Here is a 19,747-nt window from a genome sequence, read left to right on the forward strand (position 1 = left end):
AAGATGAGGTGTTAATTCCCAAGGCCTCTTCTTTTGGCCGACTTCGGGTCACTTCTATTTCTGCTTCCTATTTCTGCTTTCAATGACTTAGTCATTGAAAATTCTTGATTTTTTCCATTTCTGATCTGTTTTCTAGAAACCTTTCTCATCTATCAAGGGAAATGGTTTCCTTCTGCATCAAATTCAAACAGCAGATCAAGTGGTTTCACAGTTTTTTTGTTTCTGTCAAATTTTGTAACCTTTTCAAGTTATTTTCTCAGTTAGTATAGAGTGCAGACTACAGACTGAATGCAAAACACAGATTGAGAATAGACTGTTTGTTTTTCTCTTATGTGATAACATGTCATTTTCAACTTACCAAGTGTCATGCAATCGCTTTTCTGCAGTCATCTTCAAGAATGGGGAATATTCCAGGCCCATTTCTTCAAATATTTTGTTTTTAACAAAGCATCAAGGCCATAATCATTCTTAAATAGAATTTCAAGCCTTAATAGTCTTCACACTTTGCGCATGAGATTTCAGTGTTAAATAACAACACGTAATATGATGGAATCTAAGAATATTGAGTAAGAATTTTGAAGCAAATTAGGGTCAGAGCTCAACGTTGTGACCACTGCGACCAAATTTTTTTTCATTGGTGACTAACTTTCAATCCTTTCCACTGAAATACATTTGCTGGCGACTAAATCTGACAACTTAGGAGCCAGCTGTCCCCAAGGTTTCTTCCTGAAAGTAGAGCCCTGAGAGTGTTCATGTTCTCCTCATGTACAATGTGTTGTATATCATAATATAAATGAAGAACAATGGGCAAATTCTAACAGTCAAAAGCGAAGCTTCATTTTCGTGACTGGCCATTTGTTTAGTTTTCTTGTTACATGTGTTTGGTAACTGTGTGTGTTCACCCTTGAATGTTAATTTAACAATATCAAGACAAAGGAGTAGTTTTGCTGTAAGTCTGCATTTGGCTACAAAATGAACACTGATAAATCTGTTAGAAGGCCTAGAGGAAGTTGGTTCAGTGTTGTCACTCTGTTGTTTCTCAAATATTGTACACGTGTGTTATGTGATACTGACCTCGAGCGTGAAGTGTTAATACTAGGAAACCTTGAATTCTTTTCAAGAAATGAATATAGCCTTTATACCTTGTTAAAAATAGAATATATGAAGTAACAGGCCAAGAATATTCCTCAATATTGCAAATTCTTATGGAAGATGACCATGGAAAAGTGATTGACACTTGGTAAGTTGTAAAATGACATGTTATTATTATTCCCAGTCTGCATTTTGTACTCAGTCTGATGTCAGCAGTTTGCATTTTTTACTGATTGCCTACATTTTTTATAGCAGAGTACCTGTGGACTGAAGGCGTACGAGTGGAGCCCCAGATTTCATTCCAATTTTAGGACTGAAATCTTTGTTTTTCTATAAAATAGGCGTAGGCATTCTCAGATTGGCCTTTCTTCAAAATTTCTGATGCTTCATATACTATATGTAAGCCTAGCACTTTATGGGTGGGTTTCAGAAGATGTCAGAATGAAGGCTGAGAAATCACAGTGTTTGACATATTATTGCCAACTAGACAGGCCAGCCCAAAGGCGAACCTGTCTTGTGCTCTGTCAGTATGCAAGACGACATGCTTTTGTTACAAAACTAGGACAATTAATATTCTGTTTATGAACTCGACTTTGAATCGCCTTGGCTTTGGGATGCTATCCATGGGTACAGCTTTCTTTCACTTATTTTGATTGCATGTATTGATTAGTTCCAGTGGCCACAAATAGTCAGTTCAGTATCCAGCGAAGGTCAAAAATGTTTGGAATTGATGGAAAGGTTATGTCTATCAGCAAAAATATTCGAATCAGTTGCCAGAACTATGTAGTTTGTTTACTACTGAATGAGAATGCAGGCTGTAATGCCTGTTATGTCGGCGAAACCACCCGACATTTTTCCACACGCGTACGCGAGCACTTAGCCGTTGATAAGGCCTCTCACATTTTCAAACGTCTTCAGAATTCTGAACATTGTCGCTCATTGTGTTCAATAGACTGCTTTCATATTTTAGATCACGCCACTACCAGCTTTCAACTCAAGATAAAGGAGGCTATCCATATTCAAAAAGAACTACCTTGCCTCAATCAGCAATTACACCATGTAAATCTAAAATTATCCTTTTAATTTACACCTTTTCAACTTGCTTTGTAATCATTCAACTGAAGATGACAGAAGTTCTGTCGAAACATGTCTTGTAAACTTAAAAAATTGGTCGTTTTCCTTAAAATCTTTACATGTCTGCTGTTATCTAGACCTTTTGGAAATATTTTAGTCTACGGAAACTGGCGCTGTCACACAATTGTTTAGACTCTTTAACTAAAGTAAAGGCATCGAAGGCACTCTCACTCTTTGATTACTGCTAGTTTTAAATTTCAGCAGTAGTTCTTTGTGTTATCATTTTACTATAGATTCACAATAATTATTATAGAAATTCAGATTTTCTAGTCCATGCTTATTTATGGTCATGTACTGTTCATCGCTGTCTATTTTATGTTTCTTGTTCCAAACGAAAATATTTGTTGAGAACAATTCTTAATACCTCGTGGGTTTTAATTTTTGTATAATATCAAACAAGGAAGTGCATATGAAACTTCAAAACACAAAGCAAGATAGCATTGTGCCTTTTTGGCACTTGCCAGAAGGTATAACTAGTATAATTAGCATGTGATCACAGTACAAATTTCTGTGAAGGGTGGTTCAAGCAACTTGTGGGTTAATCAATTTTGGCTACAAAAGACAGGTATAAAACTGACAATGAATTGGCAATGTTTGGTGCTATTAATTTTGGAAATATGAGTGCCATACGAGGGCAGATTCAAGACACTTTTAATTATTATTTATTTATTTTATGGGGACCCAGGGATATAAACCTTGAAGACTCTAGCATTTGTAGCTACATGTATTTGTGACAGGCTGTTTTGAGCATATTTATTTTGTTAGTGTCCAAACCATTGGCTCACTCAACTCACTTGCGTTTAAATCAAATTTGACAACACACAACAGGCTTAAAACATTGAAGTGATGGGTTTCAGTCATGCAGAAATATCTTAAGATGACAATGAGTGGATTAAAAACTAACCTCTTTTGCGCATTTTCTGGGAATAAGCAAACAGATAGATGTCACAAAAATTAATTGTTAGGTCTATGATCAATATCTCTCTGCACATGTATATACATACCACAATGTGTCAGATCAGGGAATCAGGCCAGATTAAACTGCATTCGTCATGTTACTGGAAGTGTAACATTTGTATTCTGTTTACTTTACATTTTCTTTTTAGTATGAGAGTAGCCTGCGTACATCCAGATATACACAGGCTAGCATGAGAGCATAGTCTAAACTTTGAAGGGAAATGCAAGTCACGTGGAACTTATTCTATCGGAGTGGTTTGCGATTCCTCTGATATCAGTATCATTTCAATCCATGAAATAATTAAAGCAACAAACAACAGATTTAAGCTAAAACTTGGCTTGAATACAGAGCTGCCTAAACTTTCCTGAAATGGAAGACATGGAATTCTAAACTGTGTGACAATCTGTTTTAAAGAACCCTTTTGATAAAGGGTTTTAAATACTGAAGTCCCAAAGAATTAAATGCAACTCTAAAATAAGAAAAATCTAGGGATCACAATGAGAAAATAAAAAACTATCATATAATGCGCACTTTCCAAGCTAGCAAACAGGTATAAATCACAAAAATTAATTGTCGATAAAGGTTGAATCAGGCCAGATCAAGGCAGATGGAATTTTATTGGCAAAATTAATGAAAGTGAAAATGTATTTTGTCTACTTGATCTAGTGTTATGCTTGCATTACACTTGTTTGGTTTGGCATTGGATTTCTCTGCACTAAACAAGTGGCAACGGGCAACCGAGGCAAAGGGTCTTTGATTACATTACATGAACTTTCACATGAAATGCATCTTAGCTGCTTGACACCGGTAGACTTCAAAATTAATTTCAGCACCATTATGTAAGATATAGCTCAATCAAGTAGCATTGTTATTAGTAACTTGAACTTGACATTCATAATTCAAATGACATAATTACATAGTGTATTATTTATTTGGTTTGTAATTTACAGCGACAAAGGTTTTGTGTTTTATTATGAGTGAGCTGTTCTGCTGCTTATCTTACCATTACCTTTCTGAGTTGTTAAGTAGGTAATACTACATATTTAATTTTGTACTTTGCTGTACATCACAACCAAAACAAACTTGTTGGGTCTACCTACATGTAATCATTTCAGTCTGCCGAAATGCTCCTTCCCTCATGATCAGAGGCTTTAAATTCACAAAAAGTAACTCTTGCATTTTTTGAGTGCATGTACCTACATGTATGTTTTTGCTTAGTTCTACTGACTGAGATTTTTGTGAAAGTCAACCTATCTTTTCTGGAAAGTACTTTTGTGCCCTTTCATATGAGATATGGTAAATTGCTTTGCTGTAAATACTTGGTGAGATAAGCAAAACAATTTTAGGGGAAGTAGTGAAAAAAAAATAGAGTGAGATGTTGGTTCCAAACACTTTTCTGCCACTTCAATTTTCAGACAATCCTTGCAAGAAGAAAAAATACCTCCCCAAACTTGTACACATTTCCGAAAACGAGTACACTGATTCAGTATTTCATCACGTTTCATTTGCAGCTTGAATTTTCATGTAAAGTGCCTAGGATTCATTTAGGAGATGTAGAGAAAACCGACATAGAGAGCTGTTGTCTCATGTCACTCCAATTCAAGGTGAGCTTGAAATGAATCTGAGAACAAAAAGGAAAATAGTACAGGTGTAAAGTCTAATGGTACAATGTCTGTATGGATCTGTGGAATGACTGCTCCTCATCTGGATCAAAAACTCTGAATTTCTTGCCTTATCAATTTTCTTGTTTTGTTTGTCTTTCTTTGCAGCATTGGATTAATGTTCTGCTTATTTCGGCACTGACCACGATGCAAGCCCAGAAGCAAACACCTCACTCAGTTGAAAATGTAAGTATGTCATTTTTTTTTTGCTAGGCTCACTATTTCACACAATTCATTGTCAAAAGTGACGTAAAGGTTTTTCTTTATGCCTTTTGTTGGGTGTCCCTTTCTTATACCCACTTAATTTTTTACTGATTCAGTGTTATGCTTGTTTTGTTTGCAGTTTGAACATTATCGAGAGGTGGTGGAATGTGGACACTGAAACTGCATGTTCTTTTGATAACAAAATAAGGTAAGCAAGAAATTATAAGTCAATGGAGTAACAATGGATAATGCCATAATGTAAGTACTGCCAGTATAGACTGTGTCATTGCCTCAGGGAAAATAGCAATGTCTGTTTAACTGTTGATTCTCGAGGGATAAGGATCAGATCAAAAACAGCAAAGTCCTTGCTTTGGAATATTTCATACATGTAGCAATGCATTTGATTTGTTTCTCGTTTCCTACTTCCTTTCTTGTGGGAGGCATGGTGGCCTCATGGTTAGTGTGGTCGTCTCCTCATTGAGTGGTGCAGTCTCGAGCCCTGGCTGGGGACATTGCGTTGTGTTCTCGGCCATCCAGTGGGGAGCAGAAATACTCCTAGTCACTTCATGCCACAGAAACCAGGGTAAGCTCTGGCCTGACAGGCCCACTTGGCTGGTATGGAGACTTTACCTTTTATCTTCTTTACCTTTTTCTTACTAGAGAGTTCCTCTGTGTCCTATGCTGACCACGATCCAAGGCTAAGGGGAGATACACTCCATCAAAATTGTAAGTGTTTTTCTATGTTGCTGAGTGATGATATCTTTGTGCAATTAACCGTTGTATTGGGAAAACAGGATATTTTTGGTTGGGAATGTAATGAAATAGCCGGGAACAGCTCAGGACATGAAAATTGCTACGAGAACACTGAATGTTAATTTTGAAGGAAATTGGAAATGAACCCAGAATTTACAGGACAACCTTCATCACTACATGGTATGGTTCCAAACACATTAATATTTAGGTTGTTACCCATGTTAAAATTAATAAGCTTACATGTATTCCAAAAATAGTAATTGAAGAATGCAACAAATATTTTAGAACATAGATGTGGAGCAGGGGGAGCTGGCAGCTACCTTTAAACATGTCACTTCTGCTTTAGATTATTGCCCCAGTGAAGCAATCTGTCAATCATGTGAGAACTGTAACAAGCATGTACATAACATGAATATAACTCGAGGAAACCGCAACATGTTTTGCCACCATTTTTGTTCAGAATTTGCCTTCAATTCAATAATTGTTTTTTTGCTGTTAGCTATTTTTAGCAACAGATCTGAGACAATCAGGACTAAGGGAATGAAGGGCCAACTTTGCACCACATTAGTGACAAGTTTCAGGCGGATATTTTCCTGCTGAGCATTGTAGATTTCACTTCTTTGTTGCCTGTAGAGTTATTCCTGTCTCAGGAGGATAAATAAGCTGAAGCTTTTATTTTGCTGCACATGGTAATTTTAAGGTTCATTATGTCCCATCTTCACACTGACACAAGAGAAGATTTCCTTTACAATTGCTCTTCTCTTATTTCTATGGAAAATAGTGATGTAAAATTGTTCCATGACTGCCTTGATATATTGCGAAGCCTCTGAATGTCTTTGAAATATTTCCCAGCTGTTCCGAGTTGTACATTAGAACTTTAGCTTACATTAAATAGGCATTTCTCTCGAAAGGGTTGTCTGTCCTAATTTAATTATGAAACAAGGCATGTACTTAGTGATTTTCCTTTAAAAAGTTGAGTTTGAAGACTTTGTAGGGCCCTTTACTTGAATGCAGTTACAGATCAGTCAACAACACTGTAAATACAGCGTAGCTACCAGATGTGCAAGTTTCGATAATACAGTTTCTTAGCCCATGAAAATAAAGAAAGCACCTTCTGCTCACATGCTTTGGCATAATTTGTACTGGTGATAAGCATCAGTTTAATTTGTGTGGTGGGAGAAAACTCTGTCATACTTCTGATATCAAAATAGGGCTGTTATACAAAGGGAGATACAGTCAAACCTGTATTAGGCGGACACCCTCGGGACCCATGCTAGTATCCCCCTAATACAGGGTGTCCATTTAATATAGGTTCCCTCAGAATTTGTCTTTAAAGGGTCATACTAATATTCCTCAGTATTAAAAGACCTTGGAAGGATCAAATAACATTCTCGTTAACGGTCGAGAACTCTGAAATACGGCATTTCCATAAACAATGACAAGTATATGAGGTAAAGTGATTTAAGTATACAGTAACAGTATCTATACTGCTCGAATCACGTGAAGGTTTACACAATCAAACAAGAACAAAAGTTCTGTAAAAACAAAAAGGCATTCTTTTTGCAGTGTCCGTTTGATACAGGTTTCTAACAATAGAAGTGACCATCAAAGTCAAGTTTAAGGTTTGTGCGTCTGCTTAATAGAGGTGTCCGTTGAATACAGGTATTTTTTATAGTGAATTTGGGAAAAGAAAAATGGGCTTGCACTGCTGTCCGCTTAATAGAGGGTGTCCACTTAATATGGGGTCTGCTTAACTCAGATTTGACTGTATGAAATAGACCAATGGAATGCAAATGATCCACCTGTTTGTGTATGCTTGTAATGAAGTACACAGGCCAAATGGTCATTCATCCAGACAACTAATTAGGCCAATTTGGATATTTGGCTCCAAAGCTCTGGAGAATAACAAGAATTTGTCTCAAGCGCAAAGGATGTTTGTTTTATTCCTCAAAGAGAAGAGTATTAGGGTTTCAACATTACCGAATTTGGCCTCTTGTTTATTATCAGTGGCAAGTTCCTGTAATGAACAATAGTTAAATAAGACGATAAGGATCGAAGGCTAAAATAAAGTCAGATGAATGAAGTCTTAAATAGTGCTTGTCTCAAATGACAATTCTTAGGAGGAGCATGTACTGTTTGAAAACTGATTCATTCAAAGGCAGCATAAAAAATCAGTGCCAGGGACTATAGAAAGGGTAACAAAATGATGTAGTACAGAGGCACCCAACGACCGTTTTCTCTCGAATACTGTTGGACGCTGTTTTAGGCTATCTGGAGTACTTTTAAGGCTCTGTACGTTAATTTTAGGTTGCACTAAAAAAATTTTATCTGTTCGGATATTCTAGGGGAACTTGAGTGTTCTCGAATTTATTCGGGCTTTTTTGTCCATTTCCCGAAAACGTTAGGTCTTATCGCCTTTCCGAAAATTATAGCTGACCTTTTTTCGGTACCCAAAACGACATTTTCAACAGTCCGAAAACAACAGACATTAAATTTCTCATATCACGAAAGTTCGAGGTGCCAATTCTCTCAAGAAAATCAGAGGGGATTAAAGGCCTTCCGAACAGATAATTTACCGAAACGATCCGTTGGGTGCCCCTGGTAGTAGAGTCAAACTTCCCGTACATTCTCCATCACAACAACTTTAAGTCCTGAGGATGTTTATGAAGAAATCAAAACAAATTTTGTTGTTAATTTTCAACTTATTAACTTTCAATAGACCAAAGAGATTGTGGTGAATTCTCAATTCAGTCGAGTTTATCCCATTGATGTGATGATTGCAATCTGGCTCGATCACTGAATTCAACATGACAGCCAATTTCAGTGCATGGTTCGCCCATCATGATTCGACCGTGAGGCTACCGCAGCTCTGCTAATTTCGTAAATGATAAGATATCAAGTAAAAAGACTATTTTCGACAAAATTTAAGGTTAAAACCTTAGTAGCATTCATTTAAGATAAGTCACGACTTTCAGCTTTTAGCAGCAAAATAGATCCACGGTTTAACTCATGCATCACGTCTCGCACTCAACAGGTAAACCTCAAAGACAATTTTAAAATAGCGATAAGATTCAGCAGTATTTTCACTGAATTCATCACAAGAGACAAAACACTAACACACGTGAGATGACAGAAATTGTCGCTTGCAATAATTTATTTTCAGGCTCTCATCAATCGTTGATGAGTGCAAAATTACATTTCTTGACAGGAAGGAGTAACGTGTTCTCTACTTGTTTGTGCTGAAACTTGAAAGAAGAGAAAATTGAACAATTCAGGTATGGGGTAAAATACCCAATTGTGCAATGCTTTGTGGACATTGTAGTGTCATTTTTTGTTGTATTTTGGCGAGTTAAAGTTGAAGCACAATGAGCACAGAAAAATGCAATGACAAAATGAAACTGACGTGTGATTGTCACGCCGCCGGAGTGACGCAAATTTAATCTATGCTTCGCAATAACTAATATTGATGATTCCGAAAAAATCCAAAAGAATATACATTGAAGGAAAATCTAATTTGCCATCGAAAAAATACTAGGAGCTTGTATTTCTCTAATGTTGCTATTTTGCTATTTTTTTTGTGTCAGTCGCAGGCTAACTTTGTTATGGCCGTACTTTTCTGTTATTTGTTCACAAAATATATTTTGTCAGCTACTGTATGACATCAGCAACAGCAAGAAATACCAGTTCTGCCTCTGAACCTTGAATTGCCCCTTTCCAAGCGCTCAAGGTTCTTCTGGTAGAAAACAGCTCATAGGTAGGGGTTGACACATTATGCCGGCATAATTTCGAGCATAATACTAAATGTGGAGCATCGAGCATAATGCCGGCATAATAGTGCATTTTGCCGGCATAATAGTGCTTTTTTGGCGGCATAATAGTGCCGTTTTGCAACATAACAGTTATTTCCTTTTTTAGAGCTACTATTGTCCATTTATTAAGTTAAAACTACAAAATTTCAAGCTATTTTAATGTTCTACATGGTTTCCATTACTATTATCGCACTTCACGGGGGTCCCGGAAAAAATTTTTACGGCACAATTATGACTCACCGGGGTCCGGGAAAAAATTTTTTACGGCATAATTATAACTCACCGGGGTCCGGGAAAAAAATTTTGCGGCATAATTACGATTACAATAGTTACAATCGAGCATAATTTGGAGCATAATAGTCCGTTTTGGGGGCAGTGCCAAAAAGCATAATGCTCGATTTTATGAGCATAATGTGTCAACCCCTACTCATAGGGACCTCTTCTACTTTGTCATCCTTTATTTTTACATAAAGCAGGCTCTGCCTCCTGCTTATAACATTATGGAAGAGTTTCGCTGTCCGTTTCCACGTTCTCGCAACCATCCTCCTTTTTCCACATACGAGCAGGTGCTTCTTGTCAGAATCACGGGATTATGGTCGAATCATGACAGGCGAATCATGTACGAGCGAATCATGTTTCAAAAGCCTGGGTTTGTACACTGCAATGAAATTGGCTGTAATTCATAGTGGAGTTCCCTCTCGCAGGTTTACATTGGAATATTCTCAAAATGGAATGTCTTAAAATTTCCAAAATTTAGATGTTAACTGGATTTTTTCCATAGCTGTTTGGACGTAAAATATTCAAAACTCCTAGGGGGGTACTCCCATATGAAAGGTTGGGAATGCTCGTCATCTGGCTTACGGGTATAAATCAAGGATTCTGGTCTATGTCACTATTTTTAGCTGTCAAAGAATCTTTTAAGGTGCACTTGAAGAAAAAAAATTAAAAAATGCTCTTATTTCTGCTTTTAGGCTCAATTTCTGCTGTTCTGTAGAGTCTGGTTTACTGGTAATCAAGTCTATTCCTTTTTGAGTCGTATCTTTTAGAGGTCAAATAAAGCTCAAGCCACACCTAGATCAGTCTCCTTTATGGCTTTAATTGAAATGTTCTGGCAAGCACCCCTAACCTTTGCATATGGAAGTTCCCCTGGGTCAAAACGTTTACAAACTCCTTCCACTTATGGAATTCTGCCGTGTTTGATTTCCACTAAACCAGTACTTAGTTTCACTTGGCCAAAGTTCTTTCCTGGGGCGATCATAGAAACTCAGTTCCAGATGTCACTGCTAGCCCCCCCTGCCCCACCTACCCCTGATGTGGAGCTAGGGTTGCAAAATGCAAAACCACGTGCATTTTTCAAGATCAGACAGATTTGCATACATGCTTCATTGAATCCCCCCCTGGGGCACAATACAATGTTGTATAGATTTTGTATGATCTGAAAATCCTCCTTGTTTGTAGCACAGATTTCAAAGAATGTCATCAAGAATCACCCTGCATTGCATGACCTATCTCTTATTAAAAGTCGTATTAAGTATTCATGTAGTATACATTTTAGCAGCATGCTTTTAAACAAAGTTTATTTTTGGTCTAAATTTCAGGGTTAGAAATTGTAACAACTCAAACAAACATCAGGAGAGAATCCAAATCAAGCGGAATGAGGGATGACTGTAAGTATCACTACTTTTATTACTTTTTTCAAGTTTTTTCTCAGTCAAACTTCTTGTAGGTAACTTGTCAGTTTGTGGAGCAAATGTGTTTGGTCAGGGAGGAGGGTGGGCAGAGCATGGTACAGTTGTTGAGTTGTTAAATATTTTTACACAAGAGGCTACACGGTGTCTTAATCCTGGACTGGGAATGGGGTGAAGTGATCAGGGTAGAAGATTTACTTCCCTCTGTCATGCAGTGTTTTTTGGCAACACATATGTTTTGGAGAGACTCCAGAAATTGTCTGCTTTTTCTAAAACTGTTATTCATAAGAGGTTGATTTATGCAAGTGAATAATTATGAAATATTATTTATTTGAACTCCAAAGAAAGATATGAAGACATGATTGATCATTGCAGTTATACACACAACTGAAGCAGCTGAAGAAAAAAAATCAGGCCTGAAGGGGATTCAAACCCATGAGCTCTGCGATACCAGTGCATTGTTCTACCAACTGAGCTATCAAGCCAACTGGGAGCTGGTCACATTGTGAGTACTCAAAATGTGACCAGCTCCCAGTTGGCTTTATAGCTCAGTTGGTAGAGCACTGCACCGGTATTGCAGAAGTCATGGGTTTGAATCCCATTCAGGCCTGATTTTTTTTCGGGGTTTTATTTCACAACTGCTTAAGTTGTGTGTATAACTGCAATGATCAATCATGTCTTCATAGGTTGATTTATGTTTTGTCATTGGAGTATTCCTACCCTTTCTCCCTGAAGTCTTTACATGTTTAAAGGAGACTTTGCATTTTCTCCAGAATTTTTAATTTGAATTTGCTTAAGTTGGAATGGATTTCTCTGTAAAGCGGAATGAAAAGCAGTTTCATTTGAATTATTAATGGAAACTAATTTCTTTCATTGGTGCAAATTTGTGCTGTGCACATTGAGAGAAGTACCTCAATTTTCTTTATATCAGGTTTCATTTTCACAAACGAACAGCTTCAAATAATTTATTAGTGTCCCTAACATTTTACCTTTAAGCTGTGTGTTTAATTTTAACGAGTGTTTTAGAAACCTTTCTGCATACACATGCAAAGAGCTTGTATTTTGAGCCTCTGTTTGTAAGACTACCTCTGGTACTAGTGGATATCGCTCTTTATGTCAAATCTCAAATCTTAAATCACATGAAAATTAAAGCCTGAGGAATATTGCATAGATTGCCTTAAGTTAGATTGACAAATTGAAGTTATTTTAGCTTCCTTCATAGCATAGAAATAGCGTTTTTCCTCATCTTTTTTTTTCTTCTTGTGTGTTCATTTGTGCTCAAGTTTTCTTGCTGACCTGTATTATTTCTATTTAATGCTGATGTTAACTGGCTGCCTGGCTCTGCTAGCCCCTATGGTTATTCCAGGCAGCTAGTACTCAAATTATTACTTTTAATATTTTTATTTAAATTGCAATTTTTTCTTTAGCAAGAATGAGTACAAATAAGGATTTATTATTATTATTAGTTAGTGAACAGTCTGTGAACTTGTTTGATGAATATAAGAATGCCACATGGTGAAACTATCAAAAAATAACAACCTCAGCGGGGTTCATATGAAGATGACAAGTTTTTTCAACGGATATCGCGAATTCATTTAATTCAGAAAAGCATTGATTTATCAACAACAAAGTTTATTGAGATTCTGCTGGATGCATTGTCTATAGCATGGAATTTTTTTATTGCGGCAACTTACTGTAGAAAGCTGTAGTATGTACTTAGAACAAATAGTGCTCCAGCCATTGCCTGTAGCTGCTTTCACCCTTGTAGAATATCTACAGCAATTGAGGTGAAGATAGATAGATCAAAGCTTAGGGCAACATACCAACTTTAAAGACCAGAGTTGTTAAACCACTTACTTTCTGTTCAGGTTCACTTCCCTCTTTACAGGAGATAAACGCGATATCTGGTTTACAAATTTTCAAATTCTAGAACTTTGAATGTTGGTCTTTAACGGTCAAATGAACCAAAATTTAGACCTTTTTTTCATGCGAGTGCAATGTGTTCATTAAGTTTAAAATAAACATATTCTGAAGTTTCAAACGAATTGGACGAAACATTGCGGAGATATTGGAATGTTAAAATCACTGTTTTTTATCCTTCATAATCTTAGAGCGGTCGGGAAAATTGTCGGATCCGACAATTTTCTCCGACAATTTTCTCGACCGCTCTACGATTATGAAGGATAAAAAACAGTGTTTTTAACATTCCAATATCTCCGCAGTGCTTTGTCCAATTCGTTTGAAACTGTTTTGGATTCAAGTTCATGGTGAACTTCAGAGGAAAACCACTCAAAATCAAAAGTTAGCACTTAAAAGTTCCCCCAAGACCCAAAACTTAAAAGAGAATGGCTTATAAAAATGAAAAGAGAATGCTTCATGCCCTTGAAGCATTCATGCGTTTGTGTAAAATACTTTACCGAAGACAGCTTCAAACAAAATCTTGTAGTAAGGAGTTTGTTGGGACCCTCATTCAAGCTTCATCAACTTGTACCAATGATTTTTAACTTCATTATGGAACGTTGCAAGCAGGCAATTAGACAAAAAACAACGAAAAACTAGTGAATATTGTCCGCCGAACAGCGGGCGAACTCCTCGGCCATTTCCCAAGTAAAGTAAGGTTTGTAATTAGATCCAAAACCTTCCCCACAAAAGACTCACTGGCGTGGAAATGTGCAATGTTCAAGACAACAATGACCTCACAAAGCAGAGTCTCAGTTCCATTCCTTCCATTAAAGTGCGCAGTCTTTTTGGAAACATTTCCGTGAAGCCATCGGCTGTCTTCGTACTTTTAACTTTTTTACTGCTTTTCGCGGCTCAGAGAGAAAAATTTCTGCATGTTTCCCTTAACATTTTTTTTAGATTTCATCGTTATAAAATGGCTGAAGAAGAGATTTCTGAATTTTGGTCCATTTGACCTTTAATTGTAGTTTTTCATCGACTCTCTTCCCATTTTTGTAAAGTTTATGGACTGAAAGATTTTCAGAAATTATATTTTTGTGGGAAATAAAATTGTTTTACTTTGATTTGGCAGATACAATAATTATAATAGCCTTTTGTGATAATTCTTACTGTTTGGTGGAAGTACAGGGTTGTTTTTTAAATATTAGGATCAGAATAATATTTGAATATTTTCCATTAGGTTTCTTGTTGCTGCAAATGCTTGCTAACTAACCTGTGGCGAAACAAAAGAGTGCCGAATGTGAACTATACCATTTGAATGCATGCTTAAATTTTGTCCTCCATTGATTAATATTCAGTTGCTTGTGTCAATTTTAAGTTTTTCAATCAGGTCTGGCGGGATTTGGACTAAAAACAGTAAGTTTAGCCGCTATGTTTTTGTTTCATTCGAATTAGTTTGTAAAATTTGTCTTGTCAAAACACAAATTGGTTCTTCCTATCGGTTGAACAACAGTTGATTCTTGAATGGCAGCGAAAGACTGAGTTGTCGACAGATCCAAAATGGCCCTAGAGATGAAATTGAATCATTGAGCTCACGGCGAATCAATTATCTTCTTCAAAGGAGGGTAAACATTCAAAGGAGCTGTGATAAGATATTTAAGAAAGATTAAGATATTTTTAGCAAGAAAGTTACAATAATTATGTAAAGGACAAAGTTTTCTAAGCACTGTATGATGCAAATTAAACATTGCAAGATTCAGTTGCTCTACAAAGCGATAATGTGGCAAGCAGAATCAGAGGAATTTTAAGACAATTTATAGAGCAAAGTGGAGGATATCGTCGATTCTGTTGAGGAGTGTTTAGGAAGCCTTGCAGATGAACCACCATCAAATTTTCTGTTGTTACTGAGGTTGGCAATAAGGACAGTCAAAATTTGGAATCCTCTGATAAGAAGGAATCGTCTTTTAAATCCAGCAGTTAAAACTCTGAATCAGACGGGAAAGAAAGTTAAGAAGATAAAGAATATAAAGACAAATTGGACTTGAAAGATTTTGATAGATCATTCAAAGAAGTCAAACCTCACTTTAACCGTTTTTAGCAGAGACAGACTTTTATCACCATAGCACAATTCGAAGTATTTATGGAATAAACCAAAAAATGTTGTTAAAAACCAAGATGATGTTCTCAAAAAATTTCTGTATCTGGCAAATCATTAGGAGTTGTTGAGCAGTTAGGCTTCACATCCAGACAGTATCAAACTGCCCTGGAGAAACTTGACCAGTAGTACATAGGTGAAAAACGGCTTTTACAAAGTTACCTTGCAGCCATTGCAAAACCTCTTATTAACCGCACAGCCATGGGCCAAGCGCAGTTCTTGGTTTGCACGGGATTTATTTTTGTTTTTAGTTTTGTCGGTGACCAGACCCAAACTTTCTCTTGGCCAAATCCTCAGTGGGTCTTCGAATCACGCAACTTATGATGTTTATTCGCCTAAAGCTGTTCAAAGGTTCCTGCACTGTAAATTTTATGAATGTTTTACTCTTTAGGGTTTTGTGTTATTGAAGCGCTTGATTCCAAATGAGTATTGAATACATAAAAAGCAATGCGTTGAATAAGATCATGCTTGTTTTGAACTTTTATTTTGCCAGGAGCGACAGTCATTCATCTAACTGTAATTTTCCAAGTATTTTTCGTATATTTAGACAAGAGAAGTGAATTGTCTTGCTGTTTTATTGAAGCGAGTTCAGAGATCGGAAGCAAAATTAAATATTTGGAAGCCAAGCAAAGGCTCTGTCAGAACATGAAAAGATTATGTCATTGGCAGGGAAATAACCACCGTACTAAAGATAACCGTGGATAACGTAATTCTTGAATTATGTGACTCGTGTCACTACTCGAGGAAAAAACTAATTAAACTTAAATTTAATCGTGACTTTTAAGAAAGAACGTTGTTGTTAATAGTGTTATTATCGCATCGTTTGCATCATTCATGCTCATACATATTCCGAAGAAAGCTCCAGATTAAGACCAGTATGTCATCGGAGATTTCACAACGGCTACAAGTAATGGTGCAATAAGAGGCTTAAACAGTTCATGTGTAGTAGTGGTTGTTGTCAGTTGTGCTACAGTTTGATCAGGTGATTTTAGATTTCACAAAGGCTAAGAGCGATGATGCAATAATACAGTTTGTTGATCAAGTGATGTGGTTTCTACAGTAATCAATGAATCATTAAGGACTGCTTTGAATCGTGCATTGCGTTGTGACTGTAGTGCTGAGAAAACAGTTAAATTTTTAAAGCGCGGTTTTAAGATCTGAAAGGTCTTGTTAAAATAGGTTTGATTTGCATGAAAATGAACCTGTAGGCAGAACTCATTTCCATATGAATAGTTTCGCATTTAAACTTGGCAAAGAGGATTTGGGATATTTTTAACGTGAAAAAAACTTTTGTCACAAACCAATGCAATGTGCTGGGCCAATGCGACTGGCAGCTGTTGAATTACTCAAGCCCAAACAATCCAAATCAGTGCTTTCATTATTTCATTTCATTGTTTTGATAGCAACGAAAAGCGGTAAGTAATCTGGATGGAAATGGAAGTCTTTCATTATATTTCTGTAGTATGTTAATCAAGTGCAAATTTATTTGTATAGGTAATCAAATGATATTTCTTGTGCAATTTGGAATAAATAAGCACAGGTAAATTTTTCAAAGACTACAAAAAATTGCACAAGCCCTCACGGCGAGTGCATTTTGTCGTCCTTGAAAACTTTATGAGTGTTTATTTATTCCAAATTGCACAAGAAAAAATCATTTGATTACTTGTGAGTGATATACAAGTGGCAATTTCTGTCACATTTCAGTATTTTACGTGACAAATGGAGGTGTCAGGCTACTTCAGCTTTATTGGATAAAAATTTGACATGTTAATTCCAGAGTGAAAATTCACTCTCTCCAAGTGATATATAAGACCTGTGAAAAGCAGTCTTTATTCACAGCTGAATTGAAGAACTTGATAACGAAGCAAAGGAAAAAATCCTTGCAGTTTTGTTTCGGCTTTCTTGTTTATATGTCTATCTTCGCTGCAAAGAAACTCTCCAACCCAGCACAAGTTAATAACCTAAACACCGAGAAATGAAGCTGAAATCAACCAAGAAACGGATTTTCTTAGCACTGACGAACATTTATTAACTTGTCCGAGTTACTGCCTGTCTTAAACTTTTCCATTAGATGTTGTACAGTTTAGATTTGCCTCATTTTGTTGATGAACGATCTTACCTAATCTCTAAGCTTTGTGTTTTTGCAAAAGTAGAATGCTTGCACCTTTCGTCTTTAAAAGTAAGCTGTGTAGGTTCTTTCGTTGTCCTTTTGGGTCCTTCTTTGTGTTTTGGTCCAAAATACTGAAGAATTTTAACCTGTATTTCTCAACTGGGATTTTGTATTGCCATCGTGGTCGACTCTGGCATATTATTTCACTTCAAGGTTAAGTTTACGTTTTTGTCCTCACAACTTTTGTGTTTATTTCTTATCTTACACACTTCGTGATTACTAGTTTAGTACTTTTTGCCGAGCTCTGTACTTTGCTTTGTGAAATTTACTGTCGCTTTGTTTGAGTAACCATATAAAAACTAGTTGATAGTTCCACGACTGATGGAATGCATCAATTTTCTGTGGTTTCTGTGGTTGAAGTTATTCGCTCATGATTGGTTATAACACAATAAACATTCCGACATACTTAGGTGTTCATGGTTTTCTGGCTATCACGGTAGTATTCAATTGGTTGTGTCAGTTTAGTTTTTCAATAATAGTTGTGGCAGAGTTGGGACAGAGTTGGGACTAAAAACAGAATATATAGCTGCTGCGTTTTGTTTTCATTATTTGAATAGTTTAAAATTTCGTATCATTGAAATGTTTCTTTTATATAGACATTGCAGGTTTTCTCTTGAAAGGAGTGATTAGAGTTAAAGGTTAACTGTCCTACAATTGTTTTGAAACTAACTTCTAAGTGAGATTCAAGTTGCCAGCTAATTCTTGAAAGAATGGGTTTTTAACTTCAATGTACTTGATACATTTTGTGTCATGGATCTTCTGTTTTTATATCATGGAAGGTGTGGGCATGAGTATTTTCGAATGATGAGAATGATTATATTTTTGCCATGATAAGGTTTAGTTTGTAAATTAATATTATGTTTGGTTAAATAAAACCTGGAATTTTTCTAGATGTTTTTTTCTTCTAACGTATCATCAACTTGGATTGAAATAAACGAAAGTAAGCACCATGAATGCACAATTTCAATTTTTTTTTCCCTCTGTAAAATAAAGCCAAGTTGAATTAACCATTACGATAAACTTCTTTTGGTTAGAATTTTGTTTAAAAAGTTACTTTAATTTGTGTTTGCCTATTTCACTGTGGAAAATTCTGTTATTTTGGTTATGTAATGGGTTTTTATGCTACATTTTTGGTATTTTTTGTAATCTAAATCCGAATTTGTGTGCCTTCGTTTTGGCTTATTTGTTTTTCGTGTTGTGATGTAAGAATTTCCTTCCGATAATCATCAAGCTCAGTGAGATCGATCAACTGTCAATTTGTTCGTTACAAAACATTTCACTTTCTGGGATATTAAACCCAAGACATGACGTTTTTAACTGTATGTTTCCCACTGTTTTCGGATTCTGCAGGACTTATATAAAATAAATATTAAATTTGCAAGTATACTATTTGGACTTAAATTTAAGATTGATCTAGAGTTTATTTCTCTTGAGGCCTCTTATCATGACCCCTGGTTGAATCAACCCTAAGGGTTACCTTTTGCAGTCCAATTTTTGCAAGTGTATAGATGACAAAATTAGTCAAGCCAGGTTAGCCAGTGTTGCCGAGAGTTGGTTATGCCCTGCTAGAAGGGTTGAAATTTCTTGAAATATTTCAGTTGATTGCGGTATTGAAAGCTAGCCCAGGTTTGCTCTTTCACTCAAGAGACCACGTGTTTTTCATTTTTATATGAGGATCTTCCACTCTTTCATTATACTGGACTTTGTAAGCTTTTTCTTTGTAGCCCTTGTTTATAGATTTTTGGTCTGTAGATAGGCTGATCTAGGAGCAAATCACATACTAGGATAAATGAATTTTTCACTCATTTGTCTCACGATGGGGTCACTTTAAGATGTAGATCGCGACGTTTCGACTGCTATACTGGTAGTCTTCATCAGGCGATGAGGTCAATTGTTGCATGTCGCTATTTGTAGCAGCTACAAATGATAAATTTTCTAAGTGTGTATCTAGTATTCGAAAAAAATTTTCTAATTGTGCATCTAGTATTTGAAAAAAATTTCTAAGTGTCCATATAGTATTTGAAAAAAGTTTCCAAGTGTCCATCTTAAAGTGACTCCATCGTGAAACAAACAAGTGAAAAATTCATCTATCGTATTTAACACCACGATGAATGATATACATATGTTTAATGACAAACCACATGGTTTTACCTACTGATAACCTGGGTTTGTGTGAAGAGTAAGGGTACTTTAAACATGTTGGGAGGTTGTTATTCTGATGTGG

General features: G+C 36.2%; 1 long non-coding RNA gene across 3 annotated transcripts in view; it reads left to right on the forward strand.

Moving 5' to 3' along the window:
• The window catches only part of LOC110062730 (uncharacterized), a 35,335-nt gene that overhangs the window by 12,926 nt on the left and 2,662 nt on the right, over positions 1 to 19,747 (forward strand). The window contains exons 3-8 of one of the 3 annotated variants that reach the window (XR_016206291.1): positions 1,157 to 1,240; positions 4,696 to 4,788; positions 4,954 to 5,031; positions 5,189 to 5,257; positions 5,710 to 5,775; positions 11,210 to 11,278. This is a non-coding gene — a long non-coding RNA (uncharacterized LOC110062730). Of the gene's footprint in view, positions 1 to 1,156; positions 1,241 to 4,695; positions 4,789 to 4,953; positions 5,032 to 5,188; positions 5,258 to 5,709; positions 5,776 to 10,582; positions 10,620 to 11,209; positions 11,279 to 19,747 lie in introns of all 3 variants that reach the window. The other 2 variants (XR_016206292.1, XR_002298148.2) reach the window with 2 other exon arrangements.

Source organism: Orbicella faveolata, unplaced genomic scaffold (assembly GCF_042242905.1).
Source record: "Orbicella faveolata isolate gen_17 unplaced genomic scaffold, um_ofav_v1 contig_14, whole genome shotgun sequence".
Classification (NCBI taxonomy): Eukaryota; Metazoa; Cnidaria; class Anthozoa; order Scleractinia; family Merulinidae; genus Orbicella; species Orbicella faveolata.